Here is a 648-nt window from a genome sequence, read left to right as displayed (position 1 = left end):
TTCAAATGTGTAATTCTTGTCCTCTTGATATATGCAGAATATTTGTATACTTGTAAATTCATAGATATTCATGTCAAGTCTGTAAAGACAAAACGGACTATTGTCACTGTACTGCGTGTTAATTCTGTAACAGCATAGAATTATTACGGTGAACTCCCATCAAGCTGTTTTTCCCTTCCACAAATTGTTCTTTTAAGCATTTGTATTGTTCAAAATGAAGAGATAAATGGACATTTTGATCCACTGGCAACTTTTTTAAAAACCTTTGAATTTCACCTCCTTAGCAGGAGTAGACAGACTAAAGCATTATGTATAAATGAAGACTTCGCTGGGTAACCATGTGTCTTGTTTATATATTTGTGATGTTAACCAACCAAACCGGTATTGATTGTTGGATGCAAAGCCTTTAAGTTGTATTGATATTGACTTTTTCTTCTCATCCAATTAGATCAGTGCAATTCAAGATAGACACTATTCGTAAAATTCTTTTTCTCATAAGTATGCAAAGTAATAACCAGAATGGGAGATGTTTGACAAATCACAAAGCAATGGGGTGTTCATTATTCTGCATTATTCAGATTACTGAGATTTTACTACATTTTAACCCCAAACGTCATCAAATGTGCAATGTATAGCATAACACAACGT

Source organism: Cyprinus carpio, chromosome A6, assembly GCF_018340385.1.
Source record: "Cyprinus carpio isolate SPL01 chromosome A6, ASM1834038v1, whole genome shotgun sequence".
Lineage (NCBI taxonomy): Eukaryota > Metazoa > Chordata > Actinopteri > Cypriniformes > Cyprinidae > Cyprinus > Cyprinus carpio.
Note: the sequence above shows the minus strand (reverse complement) of the source record.